Raw genomic sequence first — 12,538 nt, 5'->3', positions numbered from 1 at the left:
ACGGCCAATGAAGTCACTGGGTTAAATTTCAGGGCAAGGCTTCTCTCCTTCCTTCTCCAAACTCATCCAAGTCAGTGAGCAGACAGAGTAAAGAGAGAGGGGAACACAACTCCTCACTGGCTGAAAACGCTGCCCTGGAAAATGCCCTCTGCCTTGGTGTGCGCCAAGCAGCCCACAGATCTGAGCCAGTGGGCTGCTGTGATCCTGCACAGAAAGCCTCTACCCACCAAGCCAAGCAGTGTCCCTACCTGCCCCTGAAAAAAAAGGCAGGGGGAAAGGAAGCACCACCTCCAACCAGCATCTGAGTTACCCACCAACCACTTCTCCTCTTGCAGACTTTCAGTTTTTTTCATCTTTTATTATCTCCCCCCAAGCCCCACAATGCACCCTGTAGGAGCTGCACATGGAGGACACCTCTGTACCACCAGTACAATGTAGACTATCACAGCTCCTCATCCCACTAACCACTGACAGTACCTTCATCTAAGCATTGGGATGATGTGGGAACAGGCTCTGAGGAAGAAGAAATAAATGTATCTGCTTCAACCTACTGCAGACAGATTTGGGTGCAACCCTTATCACCCCACTGAGACTTTTATTTTCCTACTATCCCTCCCAGGAGGGCCAGGTCTTCAGCAGATGGAAGCCAGAAGAGCAAGTTGTCTCTGCTGGAGTCTAGGAGCTTGATCCTCCATCAGCTGCAGTGAAGAGGGCACATTATTACATACACCATTCTGTCCAGTTTCATGGGATTTCCTTGCCTGTGTGTAACAGCCTCATCTTCTCAATGATGCTCCTGCACAAGCTCACAACGACCTGGAACAGTTCAGAGCTTTACAGCACAAGATTACTCGGCAAGGGGGTGAAACAGCAAATGAGGAAAGTAAAAAAAGGGAGCAGGAACAGGCAGGATACCTGCATCTCACCCCAACAGGTACTTGCAGAAAACCTGACCACAGCTGTGCAAGCACATCAGCTGCTTTTCAGCAGATTCTTCCTACACACAATCACCATGAAGAGCATGACCTGTGACTGTTGCAGGGAGGAGGAGAAGAAATGCAGGAAGCCTCCTTTGTACGCATAGTGATCTTGGCTGAAAAGAGCCCCCAAAATGCTTAACTCACTAGTTTTAGAAGCAGTACAGGACCTCATTATCCCACATGTGGGGCTACAAGAACATTAGACACATGTCACCATCCTGGACTTGTAGGCTGCATGATTCCACGGTGGTGGAGCACAAACTGTCATTCACCCCCATAACTTGCATCTTCTGAGAGGAAAAAACCCAAACAACAAAAGACACACACACACAAAATAAACAAAAAAACCCCTAACTAACAAAACAAGCAAACAAAACTACCTGGTGGCAAGCATCCCATGGGACCTGGCTAAGCTCTGTATGTGGCAAGACCCAGAGCAGCAAAAGGGACAGAGCACTGCAGAGAATGAAATTGCTTACAACTACTTTTGTTTTTCAAAGAACTTTGCCCTTTCACAGTCTCACTTATGAGTAGCACCAGAATACACCAGCTACCTCCCCTGCGCCAGGATTCATCGAGGGGAAAGAGGTTAGACAATGTAGCAAAATTACTATCAGTACCTAATTCATAAATTGATTGGAGCAGAGTTCAAGCACAGTTTGCCAAAGTTTATTTCTGTACATTTCCACCTCGCAGCTTGTGTCATATCATGCTGATTCATTATATAGACCCTTTTCTACAGGCACTGTAGAGCACAGGAAATATTCAGGGCCGGCTGGCTGGCAAACCTCACTGAAGGCTTCCTTCCGTCTACTGTGTCTCCTGCTAATTCCCTTCACAGCTCTGCTCATTAATAAAAATACAACACAATAAAAGAGAACCACACACACATACAACTTGTCCAAATTCCCTCCATACTGGCTGATCCTGAGTCACCACCAGCGATGAACTGTTGCCATGTGCTGAGGAGGACACGGTTATTAAATTAATAGGGGCTGCTTAACCTGGCTACAAATATACATGAGCTCTTTGTGCCTTAGTGAGCTAATAAGGCATGTGCTAATTACATTAATTCAAACAAGCCCAGTGTGCCCTTAGGGCAAAGTGAGAGAAGGGCACAGCAAACCCAAGCTCTTCTATAATAGCTGTTGGAGAGTGGAAAGTACTTGCCTTGACAGAGCTTTCAGAAGAGAAGCATTGGAGCACTGCAGCTTGCACCCTACAGTTCACTCAGCCCAGCTGCCTGGCTCATGTGAAAAAGCCTTGCTCATTCACCCCTCTCCAAAGTGCCAGCCAGCTTGTTCCCTCCTACCTCTGTGGCCCAGAGCACATCACAAGGCTTGGGATGAGAACCCGCTGCTTTGGGACTGTGAGCCTGGCACCCTGCAGGCAGCCCCTTTCCCACAGGCACCATGTGGCATGAGCAGTCTCCTGCCATGGAGCAGCACCAGGGGCTGCAAGCCACCCAGCATCCTGCCACGTGCCACTCCTCACACTGACCCATCTCCTCCATGACCCTAGAGTCAGCCATGGGCAGCTTGGTGGGACAGGCTGCAGTGCAAGCTCAACCAAGTTAGGTGATCACAGTCTGGCTTCCTAAACTCATCTGCACTGGGGACTGGTTGGACCATGTGCACCTCCCATGCCAAAACAGGAACAAAGACTTCAGAAACAGGAGGGAGAAGGAACAGACTGTGGCAGGAAGGAGCAAAAGGACAGCAAGAAAGACACACGCTGCTCCAGCAAGGTTCAGACATGCTCAGAGAGGAGCCTCCAGTCCCAAGGGTACCCAGTTCCCTCACCTCTGCCACCCCTGGCAATGAGCCTGCCTCAGCATCAGCTGTGCTAACAGTAGGGGTGCCCGCTAGGCACTGCCACCACTGCACGCAAGGGAGGGAGAGGAAGAGGAGAGGAAGTCGGTCGTATTTCTTTGCATCTCCAAGAACATGCGCTAAGCACTTTTTAAAGCATGCACTTGTTTCTGTGAACACTAGGGGACTGTGCCACAGCAAAGCAAAGACGGTTTTTTCCCCTCTCTGCTCCCACTTCCTCCACGCACCTGGCGGTACACGGGGCCATCCCCAGGAGGCCTGGAAAAAGCAACCACCTTTCTCTGCAAGAACTACGCCATGCAAATTGCAGTGTTTTAAAGACACAATGCTGACTCTTCCCCTCAAAGAGAGAATCTACAATCAGGCACCAGGCAAGACCCAGGGCTGTGAAGGGGTAATACAACACGGTTTGTCCTGCACAGACACTGGTTCAGACTCGATGCAGTCTTGACAGCGTAGTGGCAGAGAAGATGCAAATATTTGCATGAAGGAAATCCTACTAGGGATTTTTAGCCCCTGGAAAGTGGATCTCTCTCAAACCATGTGATGCTTTCTTCCCAGCAAAGACTGTGCTTACTCAACCACTAGTCCAGCATAACTTCAGGCTACTTCCAAAGAGTAGGGTACTCTTCCTTCCCCCAGCAACCAGAGGAACTCATTTCAGACCAGGCCTATTCCCAGGTCAGTGCATAGCTGTGAACACACAAATGCTTGTGCCAGCACAAGAAGAGAGAGGCAGGAGTGAGCAGCAGGGCTGCCCCTCCAGCAGCAGCCTCCAGCCTGACTGTTGTGCGTACTGGAAAAACTAAAATTAAACCAATAAACAACAACAAAATAGAACAAGAACCCCTCCAAGGAAGCCTGGGATATAAGGGCTTCGGGAGGACCGAACAGAATTCAGAGCCCTGCGAGGCTGTATGTCAACCGATAGCTGTCCCTTGGAGTCTTGAAGAGGGACTGCACGAGCCTGGCTGGAACAGCAATGAATCCAGCAAACCTTCCACCCTGCCCCTGCAGCAAAGCCACAGTGCACTGACAGCACCAGCCACCAAGGTGGGCGCCAATGCCAAAATACTGTAGATTAATGAAACAGGACCCCAGGGTCTGGAAGGACATAAACCCTCCTGTGTCACCTCCAACTCTGGAGTTAGGAGCTGGGCTACACCTAAGGCAATGTGACAGAAAAGCATCAAGTAAGAACTACCATGTAAGCATACAACCACTGCTGTACAGGTTGCAAGCTCAGCTGCTTGCTAGAGCCAAGTCTGTATTTCAGGTGCCTTTTGTACAAACGACCGGAAATGGAGAGTAGACAGGATAACAAAAAGACATCTCCCAGCCTCCCAAACACTGCAACAGTAGGTAGACACCTTCCAGAGGAAGGAAGCTTATCTCATTACTAACCACTGAAGGCAGAATTCGACTAATGCTCCCAGTATACTAGAAGAATGTCAGTTAAATGTCATGTTAATCAATATTCCTTGCCTCTCAGCCACATGAAGAGCAATACAGGACACTGCTGCTGCCAGTTCCTTTGCTGCAGGGATACACATGAGTGTACCTGCTCTGCTCCTGCATCACAAACAGCAATTCTCTCCTCCCACCTGAGTTTGCTTACGCCAAAGCTGTTCAGATCACAGCAAAATGGTTCCTTGCTAAATGCACGTCAGCAGCCCCACACTGATGTTTTTGTTGCTCCTAAAGAGGTTAGCAGCTCTTCCAGGGAAAGTCATACATGCTCTGTGACAAGCACAGGAATTGTCTGCAAGGGGACTGCAGCCACCACCTGACAGCTCAGGAGTCATGATGCATTTACCAGCTCTCTGTTCACCCAGACTGCTGTGAACCAGCAGGAAGGCACGCAAGGAAAAGAAAGAGAATGACAGGTAAAAAGTGAAATAAGTCAAACCTTGACAGTCATTCTCTGGACATTAAATGTCTTACTTGGCTACCCTGCATGTGTTGTGCAATGCTGTTACCTGCCAGATGTACCCACAAGAATTTACCTGACACAGTAAGCATCGTCAGTAAAGCAATTCATTTTGCACTGCTCAAGAATTAGACCTATTTTCAGAAAGTTTCCAAAAACCTTACCTGACAGCCTTGCTCTACCTACCAACCAACAGCGTCTAACCAAAGAGTGCACAGCAGGAACAGCAAATAGCATTAGACATAACAAAATTGTGCCAGCGAGCAATGCAACAAGCACATTGTGTGGGGAGACTAACAATGGTTTGGCAATGCAGGAACCAGACACACTGCTCTGCTCCAGAGGTCCTTGGACAAGGATTTCTAAGCTCTAATCCATGACCCACACCAGAGACAGCTGTGGCTACTGGCATGGGAACCCGACTACCCCATAGCAGAGCCTACAGAAGAGGTGGCACAACCCACTGCTGCTGCCAAAGTCAGGTCTGCTACTAGCTGAGGAAATCATGTTCTCCTTCCCCTGCATGATCAGAACCTCATCAGGAGAGAGGAGGTTACCCACAGCAGCCAGCTCTGCTGTTGTTCTTTAGAGTCCCTGGCCATGACCATGTAAAGCCTCTCTCATTTCATGCCCTCTCAGGCTAACAGCAAGTTTGTCAGCTCATATACATGCATAGGTGTGTCCAAATAGCCCTTTGCCACAGCTGATCCGTTTGCTTCCACCTCCAGATCACCTCAATTTACACTGTCACAGGTGATGAGGTAGAGGTGTCAGCGCAAGAGACCACCTGATTGCCTGAAGACCACAGTGTGATCTGAAACCTTACCCAGTGTCTCTGCAAAAGTAACCACAGCTCACCTCCACAAGAGCAGCCCAGTAAGCCAAACCTCCCCACAGCAGAAACAGGAGCTTGCTCAACACCAGGGACCTGGCAGGAGCCACAGAGACTGAGTCAGCCTCCTGAGCAGGCAGGGGCTGCAGGAGCAGCCTGCTCAGCCTCCCCAGGAGCATGCAGGCAAGCAACACACTGCACAGTGCACACAGGCATGCACCCACACACAGTGCAGCAGCGGCCTGGCATTTCTTCCCTCCTTTCCAGAGCCAAATTCAGACCATCTGTTGAGGTATTTCTGCAAATCATCCCTCTTTCAGGAAGGGCTGGAGGCTGAGTTTAGTTGTTTATATAGTGTCTGGCATTTCTGTAGCGCTTATCACTTCAGTATCCAAGCTATTTTCTTCAGGCTCTCCATTAGTTTTGAAGAACCAGAGCAGGGCACCAATGTATCTGGATTGTAAGTTTCTGGAAAGGAAAAAACAAACAAAAGCAGGACAGTTCAGCGAAAGGGTCAGGCCAACACAAGGTAGTTTATGTCCTTTAAAAGAACTACCACCCTTAGAAAATAGCTATAAGAAATAATTCATAAACAACAGCTGCTCCCAAAGGATGAGATGAACCAACAAGTGTTCTTGTTGCTTTACAGAGAAGGGCTCAGATTACCCAGGTCATGGAAAATGAAGCTACCCCCTTCTTCGAGAAGCCAACACAAAATGAAAAAGGAAAACGAAGCACCCAGAAGAGACCACTTACGACATCAGATCGTATCTTCTGCAACAGCTTGCACTGCTTTTGCTTACAAGCAGCAAAACCCTGGAAGTGCTGCTGTCCCTATTCAATTGTAGGGGTAGGTCAGAGACAGACATTTTACCGCTTATTCAAGGTCATGCCCTGGATCTGTGGCAAAGGTGAACACTGTACCCAAATTCACAGTTAGCCCTGACATATCCTGTCCCTAAAATATGCTTCCTTCTTTTTTCTTTTATAAATCCCTGCCTATGACAGATCACAGCACTGAACAGGACACCAAACACACCCCCAGTCTGCATGTAGCCTTGGCGAAGGTGTTTCCATCCCACTCTACCCTGCAGGCAACAGGGAACTGCCCTCATCTCCCCGGCCAAGGTATGCAGACAGCACACTCATTAAAGGAAGGAAGGGGTCAGACACCACAGTCGAAAGGACCGAGTAATCAGCAGCAACAGAAACAACAGACTAAGCACACCACATGCTACCACTTCCTTCCACACATTTATCCATGCAAAGCCAGCACTTGCTGGGCACAGCACAGACCCTCGATGGAACAAAAAGGTTTCACTATAAACTGCAACTGAATGCAGAAATGAAGGATCACGGCCACTGGATTGCCTTCTGGGTTGATGTGAACGAAGAGCTCACTTGCACAGCATCTCTCTCCCACTAAAGTGACTTGCTGAAAGTCCTGTATCTCCATGTTCTAACCAAAAAAGAAAAGCACATATCTCTCTTGCCAAAGGCCTCTTCCAAGCCAGTTAGTCACTCAGTGCAGCAGCACTGCTGCTCTGTATATGAGAGGAAGTTTTCCTTCTGCTTCCCTCCCCCCACTTTGTCCATGAAGCTGGGACAGCCTTTCAATCAAGAGTGTGAGCCCCAATCATGGAGTCAAACTCCAGGTGGGGCAGGCAGCATCTCTGGTGGGACTTCAGTCATCTACAGCTGCTTGAATTCATGCCATTCTGTGAAACACAGCTGAATCAAAGGAAAAATAATAAATCCAGACAGCTCTCCTGATACACCACACACCAGCATCAGCGCTAAAAGGAAAGAGCGGGGCACAGGGTGGTTTGACAAGGCATAGCCACCCACCCACAACAGCACCACCAAACCGAGAGCAAGAACCAGTTATCAAAAAATTTAACAAAAGAAGTGTACGAGTCCATTGCTGTGAGCAGCTCACCACAGGCTGCATTAAATCAACAGAGACCCCACAAATTAAATAAATGGTATCCCATCACATTTATCCTGACACAGAATAAGCATTGCAGGCCAGGTGCCTTTCCCTTCTCCAGGCACATAATCTCCATGTAGGCGGCACTCCTAAAACAGCAAATACTCAAAGCTTTTATATTTGCATACGTGTAAGAGGAAACTGCCAAACAGAAATCCAAACCGCCCAGAGTGACAAGGTCTTTTCATGGGGCTGTCTGGGATTTTGCCTTGTTTTCCACAGCTTTTGTACTCCCTGTTACTTTATCTTCACAATTGGAACTACCAATCAAAACTGCGAGGTTAAAGCAACATCCAGTTTCGCATTGGACAGCTCAATCCACCTCCTCCTTCCTGCTATGTTTGCGCTGGAAGGCAAACAGAAGAGGACAGGAAAGTTATTTATCTGCTGTTGGGATTAACTTGAGCAACACAGCATTAGCTCCAGCAACCCGCCATGCTATTAGCTGGATATGGCCAAATGATGGTCCTCACTCCAATCAGGCACAGGCCAGAAGACTCAACCTTGCAGCAGAAAGGCAGCTTCATCAAATCACAGCACTAGGGAACAACACCACACTGTCCTGTTAAACTGCAGGCACCTCTTCAGCAGGGGAAGGGATGCACTTGCAGTCATGTCCCGCTGTCCCACTGCACATAGACAAGCTAAAGTCCACAAGAGAAACTGTGCATTTATGAGAAATGCATCATGAAACACACACACTGTGTATGACATGTTCAATAGTAAGAAATGAAAACAATGCACTGTCTCACACAGGCAGTATCCATAGCTCATTGGCCATGAAAGCAATTGGTAATTCCAACTGTCCAAAATTCCTAGTAGTGCAGGAAAATGTGCAAACATAGGCATTAAAGCAGTCTTTTGCATTTCCAAAAGACATGGTTAAGAATTTAGGTGAACATATATATGGACGTAAAAGGAAAAATAACTAATCTTTATGTACCTGCAGCAGCAGAAGGCAGGATGCTGGGACCAGGCAGATTCTTCCCCATCCTGCACTGTCGCTGTTGAAGGAGCAGCACAGGTACTTGTCCTTACGCAGTACTGCAGATTTAAACAGGGGAGCAGAAGCAGCTGGAAGAGAAGTGTGTCCAACTGGAAGCCTAATGGGACATTTAGCAAACCTGTAAATGACAGGTTAAACAGGCTGAGTGCCCAGGCACTTCCTGTAGCTCGAGGGCATCTCATGACACCCCAACCTCAGCGGCTGCAAACCAGATTTACTCTGCTGCCTCTACCAGAGCAACATCAACTTACTCCAATCACAGGTGAAAGTGCACAGCTCTGGGACACTGCTGAACTACCAGCAGCTGTGTAGAACAACGAAAAAAATCCAAAGCAAACACTCTGAAAAAGGATAACCAAGAAGGCATTAGGCAGAAATACCTCTCTGTTCTGAAACAGCCTAGAAAAGGGGAGATTGCAGAAACTCCCTTGTAGGACATGAGCATCCTATCATAATGTACATGAACTACAGTACTCTCGATCATAATGAAACTCATTTGTCCCAGCCATTCCAAACCCAGTTTGGTTACATGTCATCTCCTCTGCACAGGATCTCCTAACAACTGAACAAAAATATTTTCCATTTTTCCACCTCTTTTCCTTCTCCCTTGGTGTCTAGTTCAATGACTTTTTGTGTCATTCTGGCAGGAGAATTTGATTTGACACAGGTAGGAACAGCCCATTAAGAGACAGGGCATCTTACTGGCACTGGAAAATTGGCAGTGCAAAAGATTTGCCATTCCCTGCCCCCAAGTGAGCCCAAGGATCAAGTGACAAAAGAAAGCATCACACTGGAACAGCCATCACCAAGGGATACAACTCAGCCACATTCAACACTGCTAACCTTTTTTGGCCACAAACTTCACAAGGACATACCACCTTCCAGCAGCTACTGTGAATATGGCAACAGCCCTCTCAAGAGTGTTTTATTTCCACAGTGGGCTGAAAGAGACTCCAGAGGCTATAAAACAACTAAACCCCCGTCAAGCAACAAACCAAAAGCCTGGCCCTTTGGAGGACCAGAGACAGATCACACAGCCTACACCACACCTATGCTTCTTGCTGTGGGACAAGGAGCAACTCACAGCTCCTGCCTCTTAAAGCCTCCTGGCTGCAGATTATTCAGATAAAACCCTAAGTGCCAGAGATAATTAACTACTTTTACAGCACTGCATGGTCATCACACATCCTGTAACAAGAGTGTTCCTTAAATCAGTCTTTACACCTCATGGAAAAGCTGTTCTTAGGGGAATCTGCAAAACTGCTACCCCTGACTGGGACGTTGACTCCAAGTGTCTTTAGCTAAACACAGCACAACATTTTCTCACCTAAAAATGCTGCTGCCCTACTCCAGGAAATGTCTCCCTCTTACTATTTCACAATTCTCAGCATGACAACAGTTACACAAGAACAACTGTATAAGCACACGAAATGCTTACAGCTCCTAAGCAAGACTTTCCCCATTATAACACCCTCATCAGAGAACAGCTCCAAATCCTCACAGCTCCCAGACTTTGAGGCACACCAAGTTCCAGCCACTGTGTCTCAGTACCTCACACCTCTGCCCTGCCAGAGACCAGAAACACAAAACACAACACAGAAACGAGCAGGGGGGCTGCTTCCACATGAACATGCTACCGTCACTCTGGCCAGCCAGGCAGGTATTTTCCCTGGTCTTGCCCACCAATTTAAATCTTAGCAGGCAAGAGGGAGCAAATGGCCCTGTCAGGCTGTCAGCGATTTCTACCTTCTAGTAACTTAATACAGCACATTCCTACTTCTTAAAATGACATCAGGAGGATCTGCTAGGGCCCTGGCAACTTAGTAAGACATTAACAAGATTCCTGGGCATCAAACAAGGCTGAAGACTTTCCTTTAGAGCAGTGCCAGGCTCAAATTTATGACACAGATTTGCTCCTTACTCCTACTTGGCTCTGCCACAGATCACCCTTGCCCTCAAAACATCACGTTCCTTACTATGATGGCACGGTGAACAAATGAGCCCAAGGGCACAGCACCAGGAGAAAAACTTTATCTGTGTGAATGACAAGAAGCAGTAGTAGTGCAGTTAAAAATCTTACATGTAAGACATTCAAAAGGGTAAATCCTCATTAAGTACTGGTGTTTATTTTCTGGTGAAGAGGTAAGAGAAACTCCTCCTGTTAGACCTCATCTATACTGTTTATAACAGCCTAAAAAGCATAACGCAAGCCGAGGACAAGAAGATGACCACCAGCCAAGCTCCACATGATACACCGTTATCAGCCAAGCACCACTCTAGTTCAATTGCATTTTGCTTGCCATTGCCAAGAAGCAAGTTCTTGAGAAGCAAAGCCACAGTGACTTGCAGTGATTAAAATCACTGCAGATACCATCCCAACAGCAGCAGCCACACCACAAGAGGTCAGATCCTAACAGCAGTGAGACTAACGGAGATGAACGCACTGTGGTAAGAACAACCAACCTTTAACTGTGAACACCTAATACATATTAGGCTAAATAAATACAGCTGAGATTGTGCCCTGATGTTTGTTACTCTGACAACCTGGCGAGGTGAGAAAAACAAAACCTGAGAAGACCTGCAGGACAGAGGCCCTCAGCATTGGAAAATCCCATTTCCACAACTGCACCCTCACCCACCAGCAGCCTAGCTCTTTGGGGGGTGCAGAGAGGAGAGGATGCTTGGGGTCCAGTTTCCAGGGTGACCTTGAGGAAATCCCACAGCCTATCCACATTTTCACATTCCCCATCCACAGGAGGAAGAGCACATTAACCTTGACCTACCTCAGAAAATCACAGATCTGCCTTAGGAGGGCCTGGATGGAGCTCAGAGGGGCTTAGATGCAGGATCCCGACCTGTGACCAGGGTAGCCATAGGCTCTGAAACCCCGCAGAAACGTGCAAATCGCTTACAATATAAAAAGCGGGAGCTCCGAGGCACTAAAGGGCACGGCTGGGACCACACACGTGTCACCCGCAGTCTCCCCGGCGCGGCAAGGGGGAGGACGGGCAACGCCGCTACAGCCCCCCAACACCAGGCAAGGACAGTCACGGGAAGCACGGAGCAGTCTCCCCCGGGCTCGGCGCTGACACACGCGGACCTGCGCCCCAAATCCAGGCAGACGGACCCCCACCCGCTGGGACCGTCGGGGGGGGAGATCGGCACTTCCCAGGGTGAGGGGAGCAAGTGGAGGGCTTACAACCCTCGGGATAAGGGAGGGGAAGTGGGATCCAGGGGAGCCTGCATCCCCCCGGAGTGGGGAGGGTACACGGGGGCCAGGGAGCCCGCAGCCCCCGGGGCGAAGGGCCGGTCCCCCCAGGGACCAGGGATGCAGGAAGGGGGCTCGGCACAGCCCCGAGGCGAGGGGCGGTGCAGCAGGATCCAGGCCGGGGGAAGCGAGCTGCAGCCCGGTGGCAGGAGAGGTGCCGGGACACCCAGCGGCACCACCCGAGGGCCGGGGAAAGGCCGCGCCCGCACTTACCGGTCCGGGGCGGCGGCGGCGGCGGGCTCCCGCCGGGGCCGGAGACCGGTGCGGCGCGGGGTGCGGAGCGGCTCGGCGCGGCGCGGCCCTGCCCGGCTCAGCTCTGCCCCCTCTGGCAGCACTTGGCGCAGGAAAAGCCGCCGCCGCCGGGCCCTCCCCGCCGGGGCGGCCGCCGCGTCGCCACGGCAACGCGGGCCGGGGCGGCCGGGCCTGGCCGCGGCCTCCCTCGGGGCAGGCTCTTCCCGGGGTGCCGCGTCCGCAGGCTTCGGCAGCCGCGGGGTGCCCCGCCGTGCCTGTCGCCTTCCCCCCCGGCAGCAGACACCCCTCGCCCCACCGCAGGGCGAGGTGCGCTCCCTCAGCTCACCCGTCAGCCATCTTGCAGCCACCTGGAGAGGCGGCCCGCGGGTGGAACAACGGGACAAGCGAAAATGGGGGTGGTGCGGGTGGCGGTGGTGGTAATAAATGTCACTACCTTCACAATAAAGAC

The 12,538-nt window shown here is 50.0% G+C and overlaps 1 protein-coding gene across 1 annotated transcript in view; it reads right to left on the bottom strand.

Annotated features, from left to right (window-relative positions):
* The window catches only part of SLC25A22 (solute carrier family 25 member 22), a 55,119-nt gene extending 42,916 nt beyond the window's left edge, over nucleotides 1-12,203 (bottom strand). The window contains exon 1 of the mRNA XM_062619129.1: nucleotides 12,052-12,203. The gene's annotated coding sequence lies outside the window, so the exon portion shown is untranslated. The remainder of the gene's footprint in view (nucleotides 1-12,051) is intronic.
* Between the last annotated feature and the right edge of the window lie 335 nt (nucleotides 12,204-12,538).

Source organism: Pezoporus occidentalis, unplaced genomic scaffold (assembly GCF_034315485.1).
Source record: "Pezoporus occidentalis ecotype Australia unplaced genomic scaffold, CSIRO_AGI_Poc_V1 ctg21, whole genome shotgun sequence".
In the NCBI taxonomy this organism is placed as follows: domain Eukaryota; kingdom Metazoa; phylum Chordata; class Aves; order Psittaciformes; family Psittacidae; genus Pezoporus; species Pezoporus occidentalis.
Note: the sequence above shows the minus strand (reverse complement) of the source record. Positions and strands in the feature narration are given on the sequence as shown.